At 42.7% G+C, this 26,459-nt stretch overlaps 1 pseudogene across 1 annotated transcript; it reads left to right on the top strand.

Annotated features, from left to right (window-relative positions):
• The first annotated feature begins 8,140 nt into the window (after window positions 1-8,140).
• LOC311608311 (E3 ubiquitin-protein ligase pellino homolog 2-like) lies at window positions 8,141-24,316 on the top strand (annotated as a pseudogene). Its single transcript has 4 exons — window positions 8,141-8,447; window positions 18,171-18,358; window positions 23,191-23,696; window positions 24,267-24,316. The product of its transcript is annotated as an E3 ubiquitin-protein ligase pellino homolog 2-like (transcript).
• Window positions 24,317-26,459: the final 2,143 nt, after the last annotated feature.

Raw genomic sequence — 26,459 nt, 5'->3', positions numbered from 1 at the left:
GGTTCCTCTTGTCCTGGGGACTTCCCATCTACATTGTCTTGTATTTTTCCACCTGCCTCTATACTCTATAAAAGTCCTTGGCCCCTCCTCATTAAACAGCATTCTCTTAGAGTGGATGATCCACTGTCTGGAGTGATTCTTCAACCCGTTGTCCCTCGCTCGATATGTCAGGGTATTTGCAGTACGGGTGCTACAAATGGTGGTTTCACCAAGATCAAGAAAGAAGGGAGGATACAGACAGGTTGCCCCAGGAAGTTGGCCAGCACCCAAGGAAGGTAAGATACGGGTGTATTGGAAAATGGATGCCACTACATCCGCTGCCATCATGGTGGGCCAATTAACTAAGTTATTAAAGGAACAGGGCAACAGGATTAAACATAAGAGAGCTAATGAATTTATTAAAAATATAGAACAGAGCAGCCCCTGGTTTCTGGTATTGGGGAGATTAAACTTACAAGACTTGGACAGGTAAAAAGTGATTTACAACAGATGTTACAGAGGGAGGGCTCAGAAAAGGTCCCTATACCTACCTTTTCTTTATGGCGCCTCGTTCAAGATGCCCTACATAGTACCAATGAAAAAATAAAAGAACAGTTAGGGGCCTTGAATGAAACTTTAAATGAGGTATAAGAACAGGAATTTCTGAAGTCACAGGCTTAGATACAATGGACACTTTCTCCTTGGAGTCCGAGGGTGAGGAAAGTTTATTAAGAGCAGATATCAAGACTTTGAAACAGCCTTTACACAAAGTGACTATAGAGGGTGGGACAGATAGTAAAAGAGACAAGGATTGACCCGCACCATATAATCCTGATTTTCAGAGTCAATTCTCTTTGCCTGAGGCCTCTGCACCTCCAAAAGGAGTTATTTTTCCTGTGATAAAAGTGCCTAACCCCAATAATCCAGGACAGGCTCAAAGACAGCATGAGGCTCCTCAATTTAAGGACATAAAACAATTGAAAGATGCAGTTATGGCTTATAGCCCTCATGCCCCTTTTACTGTAGCAATTTTTGAATCTCTTAATACTCAATACCTGACACCCAGTGATTGGCAACAAATGTGTTGGGCCGTCTCTGCCAGTAGCAACTACCTGCTTTGGTGCAGCAATTATCAGGAGCAATGCATACAAACTGCCACTCAGAATGCTGCAGCCCGCTTTCCTCAAAGGAATGTAGATATGCTTGCAGGCATGGGGCAATACGCCACTTTGAAAGCTCAAATTCATTATGACCCAGCTGTGTATGCTCAAATTGCTACTTGTGCCCACCGGGCATGGAAATATTTACCTAACAATGGGGCAGGAGAACAATTGTCCAAGGTAATTCAAGGGCCCTCTGAACCATTTCAGGAATTTGTAGATCGCCTTATGCAGTTAGCTGGTCAGATATTTGGGGATGTAGAAGAAACCATGCCTATTATCAAGCAATTGGCCCTTGAAAATGCTAACAAATACTGTCAAGATGCCTTGTGACCACATAAAAGCAAGAGTGTTGGTGATTATTTAAAAATTTGCCCGGGACATTAACTCCACACATATCATGGGACAAGTCTTTGCTTCCACTGTAGAAGGGAAAGCATATTCCGGTGGAGCTAGGCCTAAGACCTGTTTCCAATGACAACAAGAAGAGCATTTCAAGCAGGAATGTACCCAAGGCTGTTAAGGCACTAGAGTGCCTCCCACAGGGCCAGGCAAACCTGGGTTGTGCCCTCGATGTAAATCATGGACATCACTGGGCAAATGAGTGCCACTCTAAAATGGACAAGCAAGGTAGACCTTTACAGGGAAACGGGTCTCAGGGTCTGCTCCAGGCCCCAACACAGTGGGTGTATGGAGCCTTGCAGACACTCGCACAGAGACATGCACATTTTATCCCACAAAGAAACCCCTTTCTATCAGAGACATCATCAGAGGTACAGCAGCAAGTGCAGGACTGGACCTCTGTACCTCCTCCAGAGTCATACTGACTCCACCGATGGGTCTCCAAGCCATAGGTACAAGGGTCAAAGGCCCCCTACCCACAGGAACAATTGGCTTACTGCTGGGTTCCAGTAATGTTCTAATGAGAGGCCTCAAGGTCATACCAGTAGTCCTTAATCCAGATACGATGGGAGAAATAAAAATAATGATGGAAACCACTAAGGGTATCCTTGTTATACCTCAGGGTTCCCAAGTGGCTCAACTTGTCCTGTTGCCTCAGTTTAAAACTTCCACCCCTTCTTAAAAGACACAAGAGAAGGACAATGGTTTGGTTCCACAGAATCTGAAGCCTTTTGGGTAGCTGCCATGAATAGTTGCCCCACCATGACACTCACAACCAATGGCAAAGAGTTTAAAGGACTTTTGGATACTGGAGCTGATACCTCTGTAATTTCACATAATTTTTGGCTTAAGGTTTAGTCATTGCAACAAAGTGATACTCATCTGCAGGGTATTGGGATGGATCCTGGTCCCCTTCGGAGCGTACAGCTCTTAACTTGGAGAGATCCTGAAGGGCATACAGAAGTTTTTCAGCCCTATGTTTTACATCATGTTCCAGTTAATTTATGGGGAAGAGATATTCTGGAGGGAATGGGAGCTGTTTTAATTACACCCTCTGTACAAAAGATGTTACAGCAACAGGGATACTGCCCTGGCCAAAGCCTGGGAAAGCATCTTCAGGGTAATGCTTAACCCATAACTGATTTAGCTCAAGAGACTCGTTGTCCCTATGATAGAACAGGGTTAGGAAATTTTCCACAGGAGCCATTGTAACGCAGCCTCCTATAACATGGAGAAAAGATGACCCTGTTTGGGTAGAACAATGGCCCCTTTCTAAAGAAAAGCTGGAGGATGCTAATGCTGTAGTTCAAGAACAACTAGCTGCTGGCCATATAATACCTTCTATGTCACCTTGGAATACTCCTATTTTTGTTATTAAAAAGAAGTCTGGTAAGTGGAGGTTGTTGCAAGACCTCCATGCAGTCGATCTCTCCATGATAGTAATGGGGGTACTCAACCCAGATTGCCTCTTCCAGTTGCCATTCCAAAGGACTGGCATATGATAGTGACTGACCTCAAGGATTGCTTTTTTACCAGCCCTTTGCATCCTAAGGATTCTCATAGGTTTGCTTTTAGTGTCCCATATGGAAACTTTAAGGAGCCTTATAAGAGGTACCAATGGGTAGTCTTACCTCAGGGTATGGCCAATAGTCCCAACATGTGTCAAATGTACGTTTCTGCTGCCATCAAACCAGTTAGAAAGCTGTATCCCAAAATATATCTCATTCATTACATAGATGATATCTTGATAGCGGCCCAACTGGAATCTGAAGCCTTGGATGCCTTAGCAGCCTTACAAGGAGTATTAAAACAAGCCAAATTACAGATAGCCCCAGAGAAAATTCAACAACACCACCCCTATCAATATTTAGGCCATCAACTTCTTCAAAATGGCATCAAGCCACAAAAGATTGCCTTGCATTTAGATTCTTCGAGAACCTTAAATGATTTTCAAAAGCTCGTAGGAGACATCAATTGGATCTGACCTAGCCTAGGAATCTCCTCTGGTCAGTTGAAGCCTCTTTTTGATATCCTGCAGGGTAATCCAGATCCCTCCTCTGCCCAAATATTAACACCTGAGGGACGTGCATGTAAGCAGATAGTGCAAGAGGCATTGACCAAAGCACATGTTAATTATGTAGATTAGAAACAAACATTACAGTGACTAATCTTTTGTACAACCCATGCCTCCACTGGGCTGTTTTGGCAAACTGGGTCCATCTTATGGGTTCAGTCAAAAGTGTTGCCTGCAAAAATGGTTCTGTCATATCCACAGGCTATGGTGTTGCTTCTTTTCAAAGCTTGTAAAATTAGTATGCAAACCTTCAGTAAAAACCCAGATCATATTATTACACTACTTTCTGAAGCACAATTATTAGAGTTACAAAACAATAATGATGACTGGACCATATTTTTGTCCTCTGTTTCTAGTCAATTTGATAATCACTATCCTCCTAATAAGTTGAGTGACTTTTTAAAGTAACATCCTGTGACTTTTCCTAAAATAATTAAACAACAACCTATTCCTAAGGCCAGAGTGGTGTATACTGATGAAACCTCTAAAAGTATTGCCGTCATAGTATAAGAGTCTGTAAGCAAGTCCGTAACTGTACCTACTTGGTCTGCACAATTAGCTAAATTATAGACAGTTATATTAGCTTTACAACTCTTTCCTGACCAGCCACTTAATATTTTTTCTGATAGTAAGTATGTAACTCAAATTTTAGCCCTCTAAAGACTTGTCCATATATTTCACCTCTCTCTAATGTACAATCCTTGCTGTTGGAATTACAAGGGCTTATTTGGTGTCGAATCTCACCCATCTTCATTGGGCATTTGTAAGCTCACTCTTCCTTACCTGGTCCCTTAGCTGAAGGAAATCACAAGGCAGACCAGTTAACTCAAACGCCCATGCTTTGTTTTCAAACAACCGGTATGGATCAAGCTCCCCAACTTTATGCCAAGTTTCATCTTAATGCTCAATCCTTGTGACACCATACTGCAGTATCTAGAAATCAAGCTATCCAAATAGTAAAGGATTGATCATCATGTGCTGAATTCCTTCCTATTTTACATTCTAAAGTCAATCCTAAGGGACTCATGCCTAATCACATTTGGCAAATGGATGTTACTCATGTTCCTAGTTTTGGTAAATTGCAGTTTGCACATGTTTCCATTGATACATATTCTGGACTCCTTTTCTCATCTGCCCATTCAGGAGAAAAAATTAAGGCTGTCAAGGCATTTATTGCTGGCCTTCTCATACATGGGGACTCCCAAACAATTAAAAACTGATAATGGACCAGCCTATACTAGTGCAGGGCTTGCATCCTTTCTCTCTTCCTACGATATTTTACATAAGACTGGCATTCCCCATAATCCGCAGGGCCAAGCGATTATAGAATGGGCACACCGTATACTTAAAGCTTATTTATATAAGATAAAGAAGGGTGAATACAGCGGAAAAACTACCCCGCATCCACAATTAGCCTATATATTATATATTTTAAAATTTTAAACTATTGATGCTCCTGCTGCAGATAAACATTGGAGACCTTCTACAAGACATAAAAGAATGGTGAAGTGGAAGGATCTGTCCACTGGTGTATGAAAGGGTCTGGATCCTCTTTTGGTATGGGCCTGAGGCTCTGCTTGTGTTTTCCCACAGGACAATGAGGTACCCATTTGGGTTCCTGGGTGCTGTGTGCATCCTGTCTCTCATCCATCTGCCCATCAGCCTTCAGGAGGCAGCATGGACACCAGTGAAAAGTCCCCCGATCGTGACGCCAGTTGTGGTGGTGCACACCGGTAGGATTTGCTGAAGGAAGCAGAGGCAGGAGCATCACGAGTACGAGTGCCTGGAGTAGTTCCATTTCCAGTGAAGCATACAGAAGAGATCAGTTTGATCCTCTTTCAAGAAAAGAGAGACTTTGACATCACTGCCGCCATTATCGGAGCCATCGCTTTAGCTGCCACTGCTGCAACAGCTACTAGAATTGTCATCCCCCAGAATTTAGACTTTGGACAAACTTTTTGAGGAGGTGGCCAGTGCCCTATCTACTCAAAATTCATTGGACTTCATGATTCAATTGACTGTTCAGAATCTTAATCAGCAGACAGCCTTGTTGCAAGAACAAATTGATAATTTGTGGGATGTTCATATCCTTCCTTGTTATCCTATGTATTATCATGCTTGTATTACCCCAGCTAAGGTGACCAATGCTTCTACATGAAAAAACAACAGGCCATTCAATAGTTCTAGACCGAACAGGTCCTTGTATCCCTGGCATTGGATAATCCCACTGCCCAAAATTTGGTTTAGCCTTGATAAATGAGTATCCAATGATGGAGGCCCCTGCCAACCTAAGACAGGGCGACTGTGTTTTGAGAAGCTGTACCAAGGATGGGTAAGGCAGATGACTAATGTCCTGGCAACCTAAGACAGGAGCTCATTTAATTTATATGAAGGTAGTACCTGTTGGTAACTGTTAGGCTTGGGCCCCCTGGGGCTATGCCCTGGCTGGTATGTAATTGTTATTCTGTCCTGGCAGCTTCCTGTTGTGAACATTGTGCCTTGCTGAGCTGACCACAAGTTCCTGTTTTGCACCCTGGTTACATTGGTTACATGGTTCCTCTTGTCCTGGGGACTTCCCATCTACATAGTCTTGTATTTTTCTACCTGCCTCTGTACTGTATAAAAGTCCTTGGCCCTCCTTATTAAACAGCATTCTCTTAGAATGGATGACCTGCTGTCTGAAGTGATTCTTCAACTCGTTGTCCCTCGCTCGATACATCGGGGTATATGCAGCGTGGGCGCTACACATCTTGAAAACTAATCCAGCAGAGGGGAGTCTGCCCAGCTTTATAAATATGGCTTATGTTGTATGGCTTTATGCTATCTCTCCTTTAGATTTTTATGTTGCATTTTTAAGCAAGTTACATGTTTTCTAAGCCTGAAATGCATATAGCTAAGCAATATACATCTGCTTGGGTTGATGGGTTCCAGTGAAACTAGTAACTTCGTTTATCCCAGGCACATTTCACTGGATCAAGGAATTAAAGGCCATTAAATAAACAAGAAAGAAGTAATGCTTGTTGGCTTGGTATGGGTACTCTGTGCATGGGGACATAGAGGAGAAGTTTACAAAGGAAATTCATGACCTGCTGGGAAGCATGTGGAGCTAAAGGATGGAGCAGCTCTTCTTTTTACTTTATTCCTTTGGATTTAAAAAAATCATATATTTTACATCATTTATCTTTTCAGATAGAATTCATGATCAAAATAAAAACACCATGGAAGTTGATTTTCATGTCCTTATGTGCATACATGTCAGGGCCTATATGTTCATCCCACGGGCAGCTCCTGAATCCTCTGTTTTCAGGCGAGGACATTTGGGTGTACTCAGTGAGGCATTCTTCGCCTTCATGTAAATGGTTTCGACTGGAGGCCATGTTTGTTGCTGCCTTCAGGCAGACAGATAGGGAGCATCAGTACATACGTGTTTAATATCACACCCTGAGGATGTCCCTACACATAAGCAAACGTGCTTCTAGTTAACAGGGGAAGGCAAGACCTGTTTCAGTGGAATCTACTGAACAGGAAAGGCTCTGTTAGGACTCTAATATGTAGTGAAATATGATCTCCTGGCAGCTTTGAAATCTTACCAAGGAAAGGAAGCAACAATAACATTGGTGGCAACTTTAGCCCTCTCCAGAGAGGTTTCATTTTAATCTAGACATGAAGTGCTAAGAGCAGTCTTTTAAATATTCCCTCCACTTACACTCCGAGCTTTGGGCTGACTTGGGTAAGCCCCACATCCCATGTTCTCATGTTCACTGAGCAATGGCAGCCAGTGTTTTCCCTCTGTCCTCCAGGGTAAGCACTTTGTTTGTTCATGGACTGACTGACTTAGGGAGTTTAGTAAGCAGAGTCCCTTTGTTTCTTTAAAAGTTTGCTTCCTCTGAAAATAGAAAACAAAGAGGAGTTTGCTGTAAAAGTAGTATTTCCAACTTGATCCAAGAGAGAAAATCTAATATCATTCATTCTCCCAGAATAGAAAATTGAGCTTTCTTGCTAAAGTTGCACTTAAACAAAATGACTAAGATCTAGGAATCTACTGTGCAGCATTATACCTGTAGTGTTGTGCATTTGTACACACCCACCTCAGGCTGAGAGGAGCTCACAAACCTGAGGACCTAAGTTTAAGCCCCAGAACCCAAACGAAGGGTGGTGATGTGTGCTTGTAACTTCAGCACTGGAGAGGTGGAAATGGGGCTCACTACAGCTTGGCTGAACAGCTTGCCCAGCCTAACTGGTCAACTACAGACAAAGAAAGACTTCTCATAGCAGGTGAATGGCATCCCTGAAGATGATATCTAAGACTGTCTTCTGGCTTATACATGCTTGTGGGTCTGTGTGTGCATACACGCATGCACGCATGCATGCATGCATGCACATATGCACACACGTGTGTAGTGGGGGAGGGGTCATATCAGTCCCATTAGGTCTTGGTCCATTGATAAAATGAACTAGATTTTAGAAAGGATCTGATCCTTATTCCCTGTAACTTCTCTCTTAGATAACAAGGAAGAGCATGAAGTCAGTTAAACAAAGATAAGGAAGCTGACAGTGTCCCAAGTCCCTGTTCCTGTGAGTACAACACAGAGCCTGATGGTTTTCATATGAGTCATGAGAGTGTTTGGTTTCTTCAAGTGGGCAGATCAACAGAGAGGCCTATCAACTTCATGGTCATCAACACCATTTTTGGCAGTCAGATCTATGATGCCCAGATCACACAGAGCACCACCTCTAGGTTTGCCTGCAGGATCATGTGTGACAGGAACAAGCCATACACAGCATTAGTATTCTCAGCTGGATTTGACTCTTCCAGAAATATATTTCTTGGAGTAAGTTCTACAATATATTCTGGTTTCAGAACTCCACCACTGCTGTGATGGAGTTAATTGCAGAGAACATGCTTAGTGTGAAGTCTGTAGTTAGAAGGTTTTTTTTTATGTTTTAGGGTTTTTTTCTTTATATATATATATACTTTTATTTTATCACACATGTGTAAAACAAACTACATACAGCAGGGAGAACCATGTGACAATCATGAGAATACTGAGTACTATATATGTTACATTCATAGTGACTTGGCCATCTGCATCTGTCTCCTTTGAAGTAAGTGTTTTTCCTGTCTTGTTGAGTCTAGATCTCTGAATGAGATTCAATATCTATTTTATCTCAACTCTAATAGCCTAACTTCTTTATCTTGATCTAAAATGATCTTGTCCCCCAACCAGCTAAACTTGGTTAAAGAACTCTATTATCAAGCCGGGCATGGTGGCACACGCCTTTAATCCCAGCCCTCAGGAGGCAGAGGCAGGCGGATCGCTGTGAGTTCGAGGCCAGCCTGGTTTACAAAGTGAGTCCAGGATGGCCAAGGCTACACAGAGAAACCCTGTCTCGAAAAACCAAAAACAAAAACAAAAACAGAAAAAGAACTATATGATCTTGTTTTCAATGCCCCTCAGAGACTTGAGAAGGAATAAAACTTAAATTCCTGAGTGAACCAGCAGTGTGGGTTAGCAGTTTCCAAAATGTACAAATTTACTTAAGACAGTTTACCTCCTGACCAGTCCCCCAATACACTGTATAATGTTGGAGCCTCATCTTCAGCTTTCTGGCCTATATTTCTGCCAGACTTGTTCCCAGGGCAGGAACTATAGAGGACTTGCTTACCCTGACTTGGCAGAGTGCAGCCGTCTACTCTGCCTGCATCTAAATTGCCCATTTTTAGGCAGATTCTGTTAGTGGTGGAATGAGGACAATTTGCCCAGTTGTTATTTTGCCACCTTTGAAGCCATGTCCATAAGAAGGCTCTTTGATGCTCATCATCATCTTTGAGGTCGGCTAGTTGTTGTCAGGAGTTAACTTGTCTTGTTGTCAAAGAAGTTTAGGATTGTGAGAACAACTTTAAATGCTATATTCTGTGTGTCTCTGAGGCTTTTGAAGACCTTATTCAACTATTTTACCTCATATATCGATATAGTCATATCTATCTGTTAGACTTAGGATATATATTCTTGTGTTAAAATCTGCCAATTATTTGACATCCCCATGTTTTGTATCAATATATTGAACTCTATCGCAAGGACTTAAACATACCCTTCACTATAAGTAACAATTAAGGCCTTGAGTTAAGGAGTAGGTTCAATCATCTAGCTTTTGTTCTATCCTCCCTTTATGTCCCTAAATCTCTCTTTCCTTTCAGCTCCCATCTCCTTGCCTATGTATGCAAGATAAAGGCAAAGAGAGACATTCCTGTGTTTCCCCTAATTTTTTCTCTGTATAAGACCAATATTGACTTATGACCACCTCCCAATTAGAACAGGCAAACATACCGCAACCTATACAACCGTGCTCCCCACCCCCTTTGAGGGAATGGAGCATCGTTCTCTTAAGGTTTCTTCAGGTTCAATTGGGGCACATAATACTTTGGAGTGGGCCCCCCAAAATTGGAGAGAATGCTTAAGCAATATAGTGATTTCATTTGTGATTCAGTTTTTAAATGTTGAGAGATTCCAGGCTTAGTAGGAGATTGCAATGGTGGTCCTAATTGGATCAGAAGTTTTCTACAATATTGTTCAGGAAGCTGTCCAACTCTGATGAGTAAAAGGAACAGAATCATCCAGAGCTGGATCTAGGAGGATGCAGGATATCAGTGCCATTGTGCTGGGGGGGATTGATTCCTCTCAAGTCTGATCCAGCTGGTTATTTTGTTCTGAAAACACAATCTCTTACAAGTATTATCCAGTTCTAACATTATAATTGTATGAGGTTTGCGGGATGCCCGGAACAATTAAAGTGTATGGGTCGACATAAAGCATTTACAAATCTTCCTTCTTTCCTTACTAGTAAAGGCCTCTAATAGTAATTCACAGAGTTTCTGTGGTCCACATGAGGCCTCTCTATGCCTATACATTTATACCTCTGCCAGTCTCAGACCTATTCCCATGTAGTGTGATTAGGAATATAAATTACCTGCTTGTTCTGTAGTTTGAGTTCTTTACATCTCAATTGTGGACCCCTCTCTCTTCCCCTCCTGATCCCACCCCCTCCCTCATCTACCCCCGATCCCATCCCCTCTCTCAACCCCTTTCCCTCCTTCCCCTAGTCCTTAGATAGGGGAGCTCTCCTCCCCTACCATCTGATCTTAGTTTATCTAATATCCCCTGTACTATATATGACCTCTTCCTGTGTGGCCTGACTGGGCCACTCTACACACTCAAGACTCTATCCATTGTCCAGCTTTAAGTCTCTGTAAATGTCCCTATGTCCTGCTGGGTGGAGTCTCTCCTAGGATGTCGGTGTTGGTTTAAAATCCACATATGAGTGAGTATATACCATGCGTGTCTTTTTGGGTCTGGGTTATCTCGCTTAGGATGATCATTTTTAACTCCATCCATTTGCCAGCAAAACTCAAGATTTCCTTGTTCTTAATAGCTGAATAGTATTCCATTGTGTAGATGTACCACAGTTTTTTTAATCCATTCTTCAATTGAGGGGCATCTCGGTTGTTTCCAGGTCCTGGCTATTATGAATAAGGCTGCTATGAACATAGTTGCACAAATGTTTTTGTTGCATGGTGGGGCATCTTTCGGATATATGCCCAGGAGTGGTATAGCTGGGTCTTGGGGTAGAGCTATTCCCAATTTTCTGAGAAAGCGCCACATTCCTTTCCAGAGTGGTTGAACAAGTTTGCACTCCCACCAGCAGTGGAGAAGATTTCCCCTTTTGCCACATCTTCTCCAGCATGTGTCGTCACTTGTGTTATTGATACACCTAATTGGATAAATGTAAGATGGAATCTCAAGATCATTTTGATTTGTATTTCCCTGATGAGTAGGGATGTTGAACATTTCTTTAAGTGTTTCTCATTGGACATTCCTCTTTTGAGAATTCTCTGCTTAGATCTGAACCCCATTTTTTAATTGGGTTGTTTGGTTTGGTAGTGTTTAATTTCTTGAGTTCTTTATATACTTTAGATATCAGCCCTTTGTCAGATGTAGGGTTGGTAAAATTTTTTTCCCAATCTGTGGGCTTTTGCTTTGTTCTGCTAACAGTGTCGTTTGCCTTGCAGAAACCTCTCAGCCTCATAAGGTCCCATTTATTAATTGTTGATCTTAGAGCCTGAGCTGTTGGTGTTCTATTCAGAAATTTGTCTCCTGTGCCAATGAGTTCTAGGGTTTTATCCACTTTTTCTTCTAACAGATTTAGTGTGTCTGGTTTTATGTTGAGGTCTTTGATGCACTTGGACTTTAGTTTTGTACAGGGTGATAAATATGCATCTATTTGCATTTTTTACATGTAATTGGACCAGCACCATTTGTTGAAAACGCCCTTTTCCCCCATTGTATCGTTTTGGCTTCTTTGTCAAAAATCAAATGGCCATATGTGTGTGGGTGTATATCTGGGTCCGCAATTTGATTCCGTTGGTCGATTGGCCTATTTCTGTACCAGTACCATGCTGTTTTTATTACTGTTGCTCTATAATACAGCTTGAGATCAGGGATGGAGATTTCGCCAGTAGATCTTTATTGTATAGGATTGATTTAGCTATCCTGGGTTTTTTGTTTTTCCATATGAAGTTGAGGGATCTTTCTAGTTCTGTAAAATATTGCATTGGTATTTTGATAGGGATTGCATTACATCTGTAGATTGCTTTTGGTAGGATGGCCAGTTTTACTATGTTTATTCTCCCAATCCATGAGCATGGGAGATCTGTCCATTTTCTAATATCCTCTTCAATTTCTTTCTGTAGAGACTTGAAGTTTTTTTCATATAGGTCTTGCTTGGTTAGATTCACTCCCAGATATTTTATGTTGTTTGAGGCTATTGTGAAGGGAGTGGTTTCCCTAATTTCTTTCTCTGCCTTTTTGTCCTCTGTACACAGGAGGGCTACTGACTTTTTCATGTTAATTTTGTATCCTGCCACTTTGCTGAAGCTGTTTTTCAGCTGTAGGAGTTCTTTGGTTGACTTCTGGAGATCGCTGATATATATTATCATAGCATCTGCAAAAAGGGAAACTTTAACTTCTTCCTTTCCTACGTGTATCCCCTTGATTTCCTTTAGCTGTCTTATTGCTCTAGCTAGGATTTCGAGTACTACATTAAAGAGCAATGGAGAGAGTGGGCAGCCTTGTCGTGTCCCTGAATTCAGTGGGATTGACTTAAGTTTCTTGCCATTTAGCTTGATGTTGGCAATAGGTTTTCTGTATATAGCCTTTACTATGTTTACATATGTGCCTTGTATACCTGATCTCTCTAAGACTTTTAGCATGAAAAGGTGTTGGATTTTGTTGAATGCTTTTTCCACGTCTAAAGAGACGATCATGTGATTCTTTTCCTTCAATTTGTTTATATGTTAATTACATTAATGGATTTCCTTATATTGAACCACCCCTGCATGCCTGGTATGAAACCTACTTGGTCCTGATGGATGAGCTTTTTAATGTGATCTTGTATCAGTTTGCAAGAATTTTATTGAGTATTTTTGCATCTATGTTCATAAGGGAGATTGGTCTAAAATTCTCTTTCTTTGTTGGGTCTTTGTGTGGTTTCGGTACTAAGGTGATTGTAGCTTCATAGAATGAGTTTGGAAGAGTTCCTTCTGTTTCTATTTTGTGGAATAGTTTGAGGAGTATTGGAATTAGTTCTTCTTTGAAGGTTTGGTAGAATCCATCTGGCCCAGGGCTTTTGGTTGGGAGACTTTTGATGACTTCTTCTATTTCCTTAGTGGATATGTGACTGTTTAATTTGTTTGCCTGATCTTGATTCAACTTTGGAAAGGGGAATTTATCAAGGAAATTGTCCATATCCTTTAGATTTTCATATTTTGTGGCGTATAGGCTTTTGAAGTAAGACCTAAGGATTCTTTGGATTTCCTCAGTATCTGTTGTTATTTCTCCCTTCTCATTTCTAATTTTGTTAATTTGTGTACTCTCCCTTTCCTTTTTAGTGAGTTTGGCTAAGGGTTTGTCCATTTTGTTGATTTTCTCAAAGAACCAGCTCTTCGTTTCATTGATTCTCTGAATTGTTTTCTTCATTTCTAACTTATTGATTTCAGCCCTGAGTTTGATATTTCCAGCCATCTACTCCTCTTGGGTGTGTCTGCTTCTTTTTTTCTAGAGTTTTCAAGTGTTCCATTAAGTTGCTTATATGCGATGTCTCCAGTTTCTTTGTGAAGGCACCTAGTGCTATGAATTTTCCTCTTAGCACTGCTTTCATTGTGTCCCAAAGGTTTGGATATGTTGTGCTTTCATTTTCATTAAACTCTAGGAAGTCTTGATTTCTTTCTGTATTTCATCCCTAACCCAGTTGTCACTGAGTAGAAGATTGTTCAATTTCCATGTGTTCATAGGCTTTTTGTTATTTCTATTGTTGTTGATGCTCAGCTTTAGGGCATGGTGGTCTGAAAGGATGCAAGGGATTATTTGAATTTTTTGTACCTATTGAGGCTTGTTTTGTGATCAATTATATGGTCTATTTTGGAAAAGGTTCCATGTGGTGCAGAGAAGAAAGTATGTTCTTTTCTTTTTGGGTAGAAAGCTCTGTGAATGTCAGTTAGGTCCATTTGATTCATGACCTCTGTTAGTATGATTATTTCTCTGCTTAATTTCTTCCTTGAGGATCTGTCCATTGGTGATAGTGGTGTGTTGAGGTCTCCCACTATTTTGTGTTGGGATCAATGAGTGATTTAAACTTTAAAAGTATTCCTTTTACAAATGCAGGTGCCCTAATATTTGGGGCATAGATATTTAGGATGGTGATGTCCTCTTGGTGGATTTTTCCTGTGATTAGGACAAAGTGTCCTTCTCAATCTTTCTTGATCACTTTTATGTGAAAGTCTATTTTGTCGGATATTAAAATGGCTACTCCTGCTTTGCTTCCTGAGACCATTTGCTTGACAAAAATTTTTCCAGCCTTTTATTCTCAGGTAATGTCTGTCTTTGTTGATGAGATGTGTTTCTTGAATGCAACATATTGAAGGGTCTTGTTTTTGCATCCATTTTTTTAGCCTGTGCCTTTTTACTGGGGAGTTGAGACCACTGATATTGACAGATAGTATTCACCAATGGTTATTGGATTCTTTTATTGTGGAGTTAGTGGTGATTATGTGTGGCATGTCTGTTTTGGTTTTGCTGGTGTGCACTTATCAGTATGATGCATTTTCTTGGGTGTGGCTGCTATCGTTGTGATGATGTTTTCCTTCTACTATTTTCTGTAGAGCAGGGTTGGTGTTTAGATACTGTTTAAATTTGGTTTTGTCATGGAATATCTTGACTTCCCCATCTATGTTGATTGAAAGTTTTGCTGGGTATAGTAGCCTAGGTTTGCATCTGTGGTCTCTTAGAGTCTGCATAATCTCAGACCAGGCTCTTCTGGCTTCATAGTCTCTGTTGAAAAGTCAGGTGTAATTCTGATGGATCTACCATTATATGTTATTTTGCCTTTCTCTCTTGCAGCCTTTAGTATCTTTTCTTTATACTGCAGGTTTAGTGCTTTGATTATTATGTGCCGGGATGAATTTCTTTTCTGGTCTAGTGTATTTGGTGTTCTGTAGGCCTCTTGTATGTTCAAGGGTATCTCCTTCTGTAGATTGGGGAAGTTTTCATGTAAAATTTTCTTTAAAACATTCCCTGAACCTTGGAACTTTGCATCTTCCTTTTCATCAACTCCTATAATTCTGAGGTTACGCCTTCTCATGGTGTCTTTAATTTCTTGGATGCTTTGTGTCCCTAATTTTTCTGTTTTAAGGTTTTCTTTGAGAGAAGTATCCATTACTTCTATTGTATCTTCAGCACCTGAGATTCTCTCTTCCATGTGTTGGATTCTGTTAGTTATACTTGTCTGTTGGATTCCTGCTTCCTTTTTTAATTGTTCCATTTCACTTTTTTTCTCGATTTGTGATATTTTAATATTGTCTGACTCTGTTTTCGTGTCTTGAATTGTTTTATTTAAATCCTTCACCTGTATGCTTGTGGTATCTTGTTTCTCCCAGATGGCTTCTATTCACTTGTTTGTGCTATCCTGGAATTCCTGGAAGGCTCTATTCATTTCCTCTTTATAGTTCTCAAAAAAGCTGTATAAGCATGGTTTTGAGGTCATCTTCCTATGACTCTGCCATAGTAGGATATCTGTTGGTTTCTGGGCTTTCTGGTGGAGCCAAAATGTCTTGATTTCTGTTATTAGACCTCTTATTCTTTCCTTTAGGCATCTGCTTAGGAGGCTTGGGCTTTCCAAGCTGGTGGTCTTGGGGGTGAGTACCTTTGATAAGGAGCTGTTTTCTATACTGGGTTCTCAGACTCTGCCTTCCGTGTCTTTATTTGTTTGAGCTCTACCACCTAGATTCTGTGGTTTTATAGGGCTCCTCTGGCTGTTTGTCTCCTCTAAGGGATTCACCACACAATGAATCTGTGATTTAGATGTCAGATGCTGTGTGACTTTTGTTTTGTTAATCTTTTGCTCTATAAACAGGCTACTCCACTTTGGAGCACTGATCCATTCAGCAGTCTGACCTCCCCTTTCTCCCTGCTGGTTGCCACTCTCCACTGAAACAAGGCACTGGTCCATTCTCTGTCACCCATGGTCACTGCACACAGTCCCTTGCAGCCCCTGTTGCTTGCCACTTCCCGCTGCTGAGCTCACCAATCCCCGCCCCGCCAATCACCACTGCGAGTGTTTTGTCCCTGGAGGCCTACCTCAGCAAGCCCTGCTAGTGTTGTTGGCGCCACAGCCACCACTGCTATCCTGTCGCTCTGCTTTAGCTGTGGGCTGCCGCTGCTGCTGCTGTCGCTGCGGATGCTCTGCTCCTCGGGGGGTCTGCGCTTTTCCCCCGTGTTTGGGGTTGCACAAGGTTGTCCCTAGTTTGTTCCTGGTGCACTATGGTTTCTCCCCCTGTAGTTGGGTGGGGAACTTGGTGTTCCTGCTTATGAAATTAGTCCAATTTTCTGCCTTGGTTTCTCTGGCGTCTAAGCAAGGTGCACGCTGCTCGCTGTCATCTTGGAACTCCCCGATGTTTTAGTTTTAAGAACAGCCCAAGGCAGTGTTAAAAACCTGGCCACGTGTATGCAGCACTCAGGAGAGAGAAGCAGGAGGGTTATAAGTTCAAGGCCAGTCGTACTGCAGAGAGACCCTGCCTCAATAAAAAGAAAACACTCTGTAGATTACTCAGCTGTTGTTGTTGTATTTGTTGTATTAATTAAAAAGTATATGCTAACATTATTTATGGTGAAATTGGGAGGTTTATTTCAAAGGGAAAAATAAGTGGCCAAATTCAGATCTTTAGTGTACAAAGGAAATTGTTAGCTGTTCACTGAAAGGTGAGCGTTTGCTGTATCCCCTGTTTTATGTGATAACAGAAAACAGAAAGCCCTGCCTTCAAGGGGTACTTGATAAACTAACCCTGAAAGCTTTAGTAGCTAACCTATCTTAATACAAATACCTCTTGAATCTGAACATCGTTGTGGAGAGAAAACTGTCTATTGTGACCTAAAGGAAAATATGACAGGAAGTACTGAGGAAAGCCAGTTCAGCCCTGGTGATGCAGTGGTCCTGCAACATCTTGGACCTGATTCTCTCTGTCTTGCCCACTCCTCCCCTGGTGCAGTGGCCACCTGAGGGTTGGGAAGAGGAGGAGGTCTGTTCCTGAGTCTGCCACCTGCTCCTGCGTTTCCCAGCATCTGCTTGTGTGGGGCAGCTCCCTGAGAAAGAAGTGGCTGTGTACTTGGGCATAGCCACCTCACAGTGGTCACAAGGCCTCCAAGCCTGGGGCTGCTCTGATGGGTTTACATGAAGCAGGACTCTGATCCTCCCTGCAGTGCCACAGGGCCAGAAGGGGAAAGGGGAGGGGCTTCAAAGCAGTGCATGTACGAGGATGAGAGGGTGTCTGTCCTATCACTGCTGCCATCGCCTCAAGGATAGACACAGCAGTTTGCATGGAAACACACTCGCCCCCCAATTGTTGGCTTAATTTTTAAAATTTTGTATGTTTGATAAAAAGTACTTCTTTAGACTATTTTTTCAGGTACCTGCGTAAGAGCAGGTGGAAGTGACACTCAAGAAAGAACTGAAGGCTTAGATTCCAGGTTTGACACAGGGGAAGGGGTCCCTGAGTGAGGAGATCAGGTGCCAGCCCTAGCTAAGCTCCTGAGGAGAACATACAGTGGGTGGTCAGAGATGAATTGTTCAGCTTCTGACAGCTTAGCTTCTGTCCCATTGTCAGAGCAGCACATTTATCCTCCACTTTCCAGCTTTAAGTAGAAAATGACATCTCTGCTCTTTTCCACCTTTTCTGTGTATTTCTTTTTTCAAGACAGGGTCTCTCTGTGTAGCCTTGGCTGTCCTGGACTCACTTTCTACACCAGGCTGGCCTGGAACTCACTGTGTAGATGGGGCTGGTCTCAAACTCACAGATATCTGCCTGCCTCTGCCTCCCAAGTGCTGGTATTAAAAGAGTGTGCCACCAGGCCTGACTGGCTTCCCATGTATTTTAAGGATACTCCGAAGTTTTGCTTCTCAAGTATCACTTTAGCAGGCTTTTTCTGTTCTGTGGTATTGTTCTCCAGAAAAATGCAGCATAGTGGAAGAACATGGATGGCACATGGACAGACTCACCACCAATGGTGTCCTGGTGATGCACTCCCAGGGTGGTTTTACAGAGGAGTCACAGCCCTGAATATGGTGAGAGATATCTGTCTGTGGAGATGTGATTATCTTGTGAGAGACCAGGTTGGCATAGGAGAGGGGAAAGTTAGTGAGTCAGTGGCCTCCATTCTGGAAAACAGACCAAAGCACAGACACTTTGTGGCAACTGTCACTCTCCCCTGCTGAAGCTCAGAGCCTTGGTGCAAGGCAGGTGTGCAGTTCCCTGGTCCAGAAGCAATGCTACAGGCTCTGGAGAGTTGGAAAGTGTGGCTGTCTATCCTCAGGGTGGGCCACTCCAGGAGAACAGTCATTTATTACACTATCATTGCAGAATTCATCTTTCCCCCATAACACTTTACTAATCCAGAAAAAATCCTGGGCAGTATCAAACAGTGAGTGAAATTTTTAAATTAAACAAAAGTCTAGATTTTCTAAAATTAAGAAATACTCAACTTGCCATGAACCCTCCCTTAGGTTCATGGTTAGCAATTAGTAGCATTCTCAGTATTGTTCACCAGAGGAAAACGAATATTTTACTTGGGCTGGAGAGATGGCTCAGTGGTTAAGAGCACCACCTGCTCTTCCAAAGGTCCTGAGTTCAATTCCCAGCAACCACATGGTGGCTCACAACCATCTATAATGTGATCTGATACCCTCTTCTGCAGATAAAGCATTCATATACAATAAATAAATCCTTTAAAAAAGAAAAAGAATATTTTACTTGAGGCCAGACCTGTTACGACAGGGTGACATCTCAGAAGTGTCACTGCCAAGTGGCAGTCTGAGGTCTGATCACACCATAAGTGCGGCACAAGCCCTAAAAGACCTATTCACCTTTCCCTCCTCCTTTGTTGCATAGAAGCTAGGAGAGAAGCTCTGGGTTATAGAAAGGGAGGCAGTTCTCGAAGCAGCCATAGGCAAAACACACAGCAGTGAGGGCGTGTGGTCTATGGGCTCAGATGAAAGTGGCAACGAGATGTTTCTGGGATGGAGAAAGGAAGCGGGGCCTGGTGGACAGTTTGCTGTCCTACACCTGAGGCCTACTTCTAGGGTGTCATTTTCATTATTTCTATTTCACACCTTTCAGGGACAAGCAAGGCCCCTTCACCTTACAGAAAATAGCCTTTTCTTAGTGTCTCCAATAAATACACATGAAAAACATTTTCTGTGAAAGGTCAGGCAAACTCTGTTTTATTTGAATACTTTTAAAGAAATTGTAAATTGGAAAGGTATTGTGAAAACAATTTCCTAACAAGAATGATTCTGATGATCCAAGACTTTTACACAAGATTGACCCAGATCAACTGATTTACCTGTTGACATGGAGACAACAGGATAACCACAAGACAAGGCCTTCCTAGGGACTCTCTTGTCTACTACTGCTAGATGGGAGCTAAGGAAAGGCACATTGACTCTCTTTCGGCACCCAGACCTCTCCACCCAGCTGTCCAGCCCAGGCCTGGTGCCTGGTGCTATGTTGTCACCTACAGTTCCCTAGCCTGTTCAGTTCCCAAGGCCATGTGAGTTCCTTGTCCACTCCATGCTTAGGGTAATCACACCTCTCTGGTGTGCTGCTCTTATCACCCTCCTCCTGGATCCTGACGTCATTTCCAAATCTCCATTCAGGAAAAATCTGTTAATGTTTGGCTGCTGCTCTGAAGAGGTCCAGGGTAGGGTCTTTGGGGCTGCATGCGGATGTCTGTCTTGTTTGCTTCATCTCTTGGGTGGCCAGAGCTGATGGCTCAGGCAACCAATTGAAAGAGAAAGAAGGGAAGGGGAAAAAGAGCCCAAGGTTTCTTCTCTAGGGACTGGCTATACTGCGGCCAAGGAGGAGAATTTAAACTGACCACAAATTTCCTATGGATGAGGCTGTAAAAGCAGCTTCTAGCCAGAAACTGCACAGGGGTCATAAAAGGAGGTTCTTTGATCTGCAGGCAGGCCTCTTTGCGGAGATCTCCAATGAGATGGTGTAAACTTAGGCTGATAAAAATGAGTCTGCTAGCTCATTTGCAAATCTACAGGGAAGTAAGAAATGAGAGAGAGAGGGAGAGAGAGAGAGAGAGAGAGAGAGAGAGAGAGAGAGAGAGAGAGAATAAACCACTCACACACATACATTTAAGAGAAAGGGTGGATGAATTTGGGCATCTCGACTTCAACTGAAGTTAAGCTTCCCAATTTCAGCCCTATTTATTGTTGATGACCATACTTATACTTCTGAGAAAAGAGAATTACCTCATAGTCAACAGACTAAAATTAATCACAAAACAGATGAATTCTAAAATAAAACTGGTTACATGTTTTAAAGCTAAGCCTTTCTTATCTATGTATCCATTACATAAGCTCATAGTAAGGTCAGAATGATGAACGTTGGCAGAGTCTAAGGTTAATAGGGTTTGAAACTTACAAAAGTATACCACTTATCAATTAGGACGGACCTAATTATACATTATCTAGCTATCTCTTAGTTCATTATGAGCTCAAGACAATAATTTTATCTGTCTTTCATTCTAAGAAACAGAGTAAATTCAGACATATCAAGGTAGCTTCATTCCATTTAGGTTCATGCAAAGTTTAAATAAACTTGCCTATATTTATGGTGAAATACCAGGATTCATGGTGCCATCTGCAGTGGAGGCTTATCTGAAGCCACAAATCTACTACAAGGCTATCCTTAGTGAGGCATCTGGAGGTCCACAAAGGTATTTATTACAGGCATAAACTAACTTTGACTTTTAAAACTATTTGAATCAAATCAGGAATTCCATAATCAGGGATTAATTCATCTAAACAACAAACAGTACATCTTCAACAAGATCCTGTAGGAAGTTTGCTCAATCTGAGCTGGTCAGTACCCAGAAAATAACAGTTTACACCAATACCAGATGTTTTTACTTTTGGTTTTTGAGATAGAGTTTCTCTGTGTAATCTTGGGCTATCCTGGACTCGCTTTGTAGACCAGGCTGGCCATGAATGTAGTCCTGGCTGTCCTGGAGTCACTTTGTAGACCAAGCTGACCTTAGACTCACAGTGATCCACCTGCCTCTGCCTCTGTAGGTGCTGGGATTAAAGGCATGTGCCACCATGCCTGGCTCTAATGCTAGATTTTAGAGAGATGCAGCAAAGCACAATTGACATGGTAGTCAGAGGTTGGAAGCAATTCTGGGGTACATCATGATACAGACCTTGCAAATATCAGATCACCTCCAGAGATCTCTCATGCCTACTGGACTTCTCCAAGCCAATAGCTCCTGACAGCATGTCAGAGGCTGAAAGCCATTTGGGGGGAGGGGCATCATGGTACAAGACCTTGCAGACACCAGATTACCTCCTACCCAGCCCACATGCCTAGTGAGCTCCCTTAACAGGGTGGCTCTTGGCAAAAATTCTTGCAGAACCCATCCTGACCTATCTTCATCAGAGTATTAGCATCAATGATGTTTACTGCATGCCTGTGGGCCTTTGTCTGCAGGCAAAGGAGCCTCTTCCTCCAGTTAAGCTATAGGTGAGCAACCACCCTGCTGATAACAACCCATCAGCCCCAAATGTGTTAAAAAGATAGTTCCTTGCAGACCCTAACCCACACAAAAAGTGTCAAAAGCTGGCTCTTTGAAGAAAAACATATCAAAGGTACCTTGGAGACAAGCCCGGGGTGAGGGGTGGGGTGGGAGGGTGGGGGTGAGTGTCCTGGGAGTGTCTCCTGCTAGTCAAGTACTCTTAGTTTAAAAACCCAGAGGCTGGAAGGTTTAGCAGCACACTCCCCATTCTCTCCCTCCCCCAGCTCTCTCTTTTTGTCTTTTTTTATCATTAAGATTAGTGAAATAAAACCTAGTTCTTTGACCCTTGACTATTTTTATTTTAATCAAGTGCGGTCTGTCCTTTCACAAGCCAGAGGCTCCCTTCCCCCTCTGAAAGGGATGCAGATTTTTATTGTCTCAACCCCTGCTGAGTGTGGCTGCACCTTGCTCCCTCCCTGGCCTTCATGGTAGGTTCTCAGGACAGAGCCTTCTTCAACTAGCCTCCAGAAGGCTGAAGAAAACTCTGTGACCAGATTCTCAGCCCAGCCTCTAGGGGAAAGGAACCCACACATGCCAGACCTCGCTTCCAAGAATTCAGCTTGCTGTAATCTGTTTAACCCTCAGGGCCGCCTTCTACATTCTAAAGAAGGGGAGAGTATGGCAGTATGCTCCAATAACCACCCCCAAGGTCACACAGCTATAAAGGACAGAGCCAGGTCCTTAACAGGCCAAAAGCCTCAGACTGTAGTGTCAGCCATTGTGCGACAGTGGCCTCCCCCGGTTCCAGGCATGCCTGCCTCCCACTGCTGCAGACTGTGGTTCTGACTCCTTAGCCTTGATCCCTTCAGGGTTTAGTATGCATCTAGTATTAGCAGTGGGCTGCTTCCTGCTGACAGTGCCTGACCCTGCTGCTTGTCAGCTGTAAATGACCTGTGCAGGCACGGGGTGCTTGGCACAGACAGATGCCCTCTGAAAACAAAAGGCTTTCCATGAAGACTTCTGCCTCTGACCTTAGGAAAAACATGGGTGAAAGACAGATCAAGGTGTGCGTAGCTAAGGGTCACCTGCAGTGTGTTGGACGCTCTGCTAGAAGAGTGTGGGTCTTCAAAGGCAAGACAGCACTCATCCCGTATAAGGTCTATGGGTGTGTTCTCCACATAAAAAGTTAAAGATAAAAGTGTAATGTTTGTGGGACTCTTAAAGTAACTGCTGCATTAATCGAACCTAAAAGGCTCTGAGTGTTTCACCCTGAACGTTTATGTGTCCTGAGGCTGGGGAGGGCAATTCCCATGTACTTTTTAGTTGCATATGTTACCTTCCTGTGTCTTCTGTTTTTCCCCTTACAGAGGAAAGGGTGTTGAGGTGCCTTTGCCCCCACAGTCTGAAGATTTTGCTTTTAAAGGTGTATCTGTTGAACCTGTTGTAGGTGAAAACTGAGATCAGTGTCCTGTAAGACAGCTCCCCCATTGACCTGTGTGGGGCCACTCTTCTTTGGAGAACTACAGATGGCCCTTTTCACACTCCGAGTCAGAAGCACGGCAGGAATGCAACCCAACCCCAGTGCCCCATGAGCCTCAACGCCCTGGCCTTCCCTAGATCAACCAGAAGGAGGGGGTGGAGGAGAAGCCGCCCTGGGCATACCTGAGTTGCGGCCATATGCATGGCTACCATAACTGGGGCCATCGGAACGACACAGAGGTCAATGAGAGGGAGTGTCCCATGTGCAGGACTGTGGGACCCTATAGCCCTCTCTGTCTGGGCTGTGAGGCAGGATTTTTATGTTGACGCAGGACCCCCCAACTCACGCTTTCTCCCCCTGCTGACACGTGTGTTCAGAGAAGTCTGCAAAGTACTGGTTTCAGATTCCACTGACCCACGGAACCCACGCATTTCAAGCCGCCGGTCCGTTCTGCACCACGCGGCTGGTTGGCTGTGGGTTCCTTTCTCCCGGAGGCTGGGCTCAGAATCTGGCCCCAGAGTTTTCTTCAGCCTTCTGGAGGCTACCTGAAGAAGGCTCCATTTTGAGAATCAGTCCTTGAAGAAGGCCTTTTTGGCAGGGAGGAACGCAGGGCAGTTGCATTCAGCCAGGTTGAGGCAAGAAAAATCTGCGTCCCTTCCAGGGGGGAAAGGGGGCCTCTGGCTTGTAAAAGGCCAGACTACACTTTAATAAAAATAAAGACAAAAGAGCCAAACAACTAGATTTTAATTCATTAAGCTTAAAGAAAGGACAAGGACAGTTCTATATGGGAGGGATGGAGGATAGCAGGAGACACTCCCAGGACACTTCCTGGGGCTTGTGTCTCCTGGGTACTTTTGATATGTATTTCTTCAAAGAGCCAGCTTTTGACACCTCCTGTGCAGGTTAGGATCTGCAAGGAACTATCTTTTTTTTAAACACATTTGGGTCTGTTGGGTTGTTGTTGGCAGGGGTCCGCTCACCTATGTCGGAACACAGTTTACTGGGAGAGAGTGTCTCCTCCGCCTGCAGACAAGGGCCCACAGTTGGCGAACAGAACTGCATCACATTGACTTTCCAAGGTCCAGTGGACTGACACCCTGGACAGCCATCTATACATTATTAACATGTTACTGTGAAGATTTTGCCATTAACTGTAGATTCTACTTTCAAAGCGCTGTTTGTTAAGGGAAAGGCATACTGGGCTGGGGGAAACGGGGCTGATAATGAAACTAGGCAGGAGCCCACAGATACAACTGTGTTTTGCATGCTCGGAGCAGCAGCAGCAGCATTGAGGTCTGCCTGATTAAACTTTAATACCTGTGTAATAACTGGATTTCAACTGCCATGTTTTTATTTTAACTTTAACGTTTTGAGCAAGATTTATTTTTCCTTTGTAAACTTGGGCAAGATTTACATCCTTTTTATACATGTAGAAGAAATGTATTCAACAGATGTCTTAGTGCCCAGCCTGCAGAGCTGTGTCGCACCGGTGTCAGGCATATATTATATGATCCTGATACATCCATATTTGAATTGGTTTCTCCATATTTTGCCTGTTAGCAGACAGTTTGCCTATTTTCAGCAAATTAAACCTATCTGAGTACTTTTTCTTAAGAGCAAAATGATAATATTAATTACTGTTTAATGCTGCTGCTTAATTTGACTATGCTGAGCTTTCCTGTTATTTTAAAAATAGCTGTTTCCCCATGGAGACCATTGTGTAGGAAGATGGATTTTTTTGTTTTGTTTTAATTATATTTATGATGTGAAAATCCAACAGCAGTCTTCTTAATGCTCTACATAGATCACCTACAGACAAAAAAGGAAGGGAGGGAGTGAGGGAAGGAAGGAGGGAGGGAGGAGGGAAGTACTTTCTAGAGAATCCTGTTGGATGTCATCTGAGGCAGCCAGAGCGCCCAGCGCTGGTTTTCAGAGAAAGGTTAGAGAATGTATTCGCAGCCTCTTGTCATATGGAGAAAGATACTTTGAGAAATCTTGCTATCTTAGGCTTAATCTAATAAGATAAAGTTGAATTTCACCTATCCAAAAAAAAAAAAAAGGTTTTTTTTTCAGTGAAGTTCACTCTGATACCAGGACTGCTTTGTGCCAGTCCTATAGTTCTGCATATGACATATGCCCCCAAATACAGGAGGCACTCTACCTTCAGAGTCCCTGACACCATAAACTCAGCTCGGGCAATAAGCTGAAGGCTCTTCAGTGGCAGTTGTGCCGCCTTGATCTTTTCCTTTGGTTTCCAGGTGAGGGTCCCCTCCCGCCCTGCCAGAGGGATAGCAGAGGTGTCACACTGCAAAGGAAGCCATGCTGACTTGCACAACTTCTGATAAGTCACTTTCTACTGAAGAAAGCTTTTCAAGTTAGGAAGCAATTTCATTTTTGAGAGTAAAGGACTCAGGTTCATCCAGGTAAAAGGACACAGTTGAGAAAGGAAATTTCTCCAAGGTCAGTCTGTTCTCAGGTTTGACTTGTCATCACTTTAAAGGATGCATGCTAACCGACCCCCACCTGTACATAAGTACATCACCAACTGCCCATCCCCATCTCAGCATGACCAGAAGTCAAGACCTCATGTCATGCCTCCATAAGTGATATTTGTTTTTCAGTTGCTTGTGTCATTTTCTTCTGAAAAAAATTCAGAGTGAATGGGGTATAGCTCTGATTATTTTTCTAGTGTTTTAAAATTATTGTTGTTGTTGTTTATTATTATTATTATTATTATTATTATTATTATTATTATTATTATTAAACAGTGTTGCTGGGTTACGCAGACTGTGGCTGTCAACGTTTCTCTGATTTTTTTTTTGGCTTTTTTTTTTCAAAAAGAGCTACAGTTCGCACTGCAGAGTAAGTATTAAGCTTTCTGGCCCCCCTCCATACTTCTGTGGCCCAAAAGAATTAAAATCTTTTAATATAAATAGAGAACATATTTATATCATTCCTCATGGTTAATTATAGAGTTTGGTACCTTTGTGCCTCAGGGAAGCCACATGATGTAACTGGTTATAGACTTTGGGGATTAGGGTATAGAGAAAGGAGAAAGCCATTGGAAAACATGATGGGCTCTACTAAGGAGACTAATTAACGTAGGTGCAGAAATGTGCCGGGGCTGGCATCAATGTGATTGTAGTAGAATTTGCCTTCCAGTACTAGGAGGGAAATTGTTTTTAAGTTATTACAAATACTGTATTAGGAGAGTTGAGAGCTCTTCATAAAATATC

The sequence above is a fragment of the Acomys minous genome, assembly GCF_964271855.1.
Source record: "Acomys minous genome assembly, chromosome: 11".
Classification (NCBI taxonomy): domain Eukaryota; kingdom Metazoa; phylum Chordata; class Mammalia; order Rodentia; family Muridae; genus Acomys; species Acomys minous.
Note: the sequence above shows the minus strand (reverse complement) of the source record. Positions and strands in the feature narration are given on the sequence as shown.